We start from the raw sequence: 2,936 nt of genomic DNA, 5'->3' as shown, positions 1-2,936 counted from the left end.
CCGAACCAGAGGACAGAGCTTAAAAATACAGGGTAGACCATTTCGGACAGAGATGAGGAGAAACTTCTTCACCCAGAGAGTGGTGGCTGTGTGGAATGCTCTGCCCCAGAGGGCAGTGGAGGCCTAGTCTCTGGATTCATTTAAGAAAGAGTTGGATAGAGCTCTCAAGGATAGTGGAATCAAAGGTTATGGAGATAAGGCAGGAACAGGATATTGATTAAGAATGATCAGCCATGATCATATTGAATGGCGGTGCAGGCTCGAAGGGCTGAATGGCCTACTCCTGCACCTATTGTCTATTGTCTATTGTCACATGGATGATGATGGGGTAGTGTAGAGGGATGAGCTTAGAATATTCACAGGTCGGTGTGACATTGAGGGCCGAAGGGCCTGTTCTGCACTGTATTGTTCTTTGTTCTAAAACTCTTCTTATCAACATTCTGGGAGTTCTATTGACCAGAAACTGAATTATGGTAGATCAGTGGCTAGGTATCCACCAGCGAGTAACTTACCTGCTGACTCCCCAAAACCTATCTATAATCTACAAGGCACAAGTCATGAGTGTGATGGAATATTGACAAATGAGTGTGGCTCCAACAACACTCAAGAAGTTGACACCATTCAGGGCAAAGCAAACTGCTTGATTGGCAGTACGTCCATAAGTATTCAGTCCCTCCACTACTGACACTCAATAGCAGCAATGTGTACACTCTACATAGCACCTTCCAAATGAACAGGGACAAAAGTGGAAGATACATGGAAACACCACCATGTGTAAGTTCCACTCCAGCCACTCACCTTCCTGACTTGGAAATATATTGCTGTTCCTTCACTGTCACTGAGTCAAACTGCGAGAATTTCCTCCTGAATGACTTGTAAGTGAACCTACACTAAATGGACTGCAGCAATTCAAGAAGATTTCCCACTACCTCATTTTCAAAGGCACCGAGTGATGGGCAATAAATACTGGCTCAGTCAGCAATATCCACATGCAATGAATGAACTTAAAATTAACCATTTATATGCCTAATCTGCGTTTCCTGTTAGCTAGACAATTTTGTACACCATGAATATTTATGTTTCACAATGACATTTGATATTGCACCTTATCAAAAAAGTCTTTTGGAAATCCAAGTACAGTAACCCCTGACCTGAACACAAATTGAAGAGATACTTTTATTGTAAGCTCACACAAATGAACTATAAAACCAATTAAAAATTTGAAAATGCATCATGAATCCCATTGCATGCTCACACACTGCAGCATGCAAAAGGAAGAAATTTGGAAGGTGGGTGAGGCGGAGCTGGAAATGTTTAGGCATAGAAGTGAACAAACTATAAATTCTAAAGTTCCTTTGTGCAGTAGTCCAGTAGTGCTGCAGACAGAGTAAGCTGACGCTCTTCTGGGGACAAAATCTTTTATTGCAATCAGTCCTTTACCAGAGTGGGCCCCATGACAACTTAAGTTCCATTTTCTTTTAAATACTCTGTATATTCCAACTTGTAACAGAGATAGGATCTGGGCTTGAAAGAAAACTGTTAAGTGGAAGTTGATGTTGTTTTATTCTGCTAGTCTCCTTGATGTTATTGCCCACTGTAATAAAAAAAATCAGTGTTAGTCAAAACCTTTCACAGAGAAGTTTTAGTCAAATGAGCTGGCTATTGCCACATTATGCATATCAATTCCTTAGCAAAGCTGGTTAGGTAACATTTGGTCATTTTTGCAGAGTTTAGCCTGTTTGCAGGTCAAGGTAACTTCTGCAGAAAATTTAAAGCACAATGTCCTGAAACATTTAAGAAGTGTTATATTTTAAACAGAAGCCCCAGGTATTAAATCAGGTAATAGAATTAAAGATTAATGGTTGATATAGTACAACTTCATGACATAACAGCATAATATAAAGTTTGTTTGGTTTAAAAACTTGAAATCTTGTGGGGTGTAAATCTCACAGTTATTCTGATTCCTGGAAATTGGGATCTTTTCTTTAATTGTTAACTATTGCGAACAGAATCATGATAGGTTAGAATGATGAACTAAAGTAATCTGAAGAAAACTTTCCTCCAGGAAAACAAGTTGTAAAACAAATAAATAAAGAGATACTCAGAAGGGGAGAAAGGGCTAACTGTGGCAAAAGTCATAAATACACAAGATAGATATATATTTAAATAAAAAGGGATAGAAACACCCAAAAGTATAATAAATGCTTAAGAAAATTGAAGAGTTGGTGTCAAGCTTTTGCTGATCTATTTGAAGGTTCTAATTTTAATAGACCAAATGTTGATTCAAACTCCATTTTATGTGGAAAATGTGAGTACTGGAATGCTAAAACTCAAATTTAATGTGAGATTTGAATACCACAAATAGACAATAAAAATAAAGCTAGCCATTGGATACCAGTGCACCATGCTTCAAATGTTAAGATAACTTTTCAGAAAACCTTCACATAAAGATATGAATTGTGAGCAGAAGTAGCCCAGTTGAACCTGCTCAGTCATTTGAGAAGATCAAAATGAGTTTGGTTCAGTATGTGTTCCATATTTCCACTCACTCACAATAAGCTTCGATTGTTTGGCTGAATAGGAATGAACCTACCTCTGCCTAAGAAATTTTCAGTGAAAATAATTTCGATAGGACAATCAGAATGCAGGTCAACATAGGTTGGCAGATTTTGTAAAAGTGTGGATGTAGTAGGGTTGTTGTAATGGGTGACTTTAACTTTCCCAATATTGTTTGGAACCTCCTTCGAGCAGAAGATTTGAATGGAGCTGTTTTTGTAAGGTGTGTTCAGGAGGGTTTCCTAACTCAGTACGTTAACAGGCCGATGAGGGGAGAGACCATTCTAGATTTGGTGCTCGGAAATGAGCCGGGGCAGGTATCAGATCTTGTGTGGGAGAGCATTTTGGTGATAGTGACCACAACTGCCCCACATTCTACA

Source organism: Chiloscyllium plagiosum, chromosome 1 (genome assembly GCF_004010195.1).
Source record: "Chiloscyllium plagiosum isolate BGI_BamShark_2017 chromosome 1, ASM401019v2, whole genome shotgun sequence".
NCBI classification, from domain to species: Eukaryota; Metazoa; Chordata; class Chondrichthyes; order Orectolobiformes; family Hemiscylliidae; genus Chiloscyllium; species Chiloscyllium plagiosum.
The sequence above is the reverse complement of the archived record's forward strand: the minus strand, read 5'-3'. Positions refer to the sequence as shown.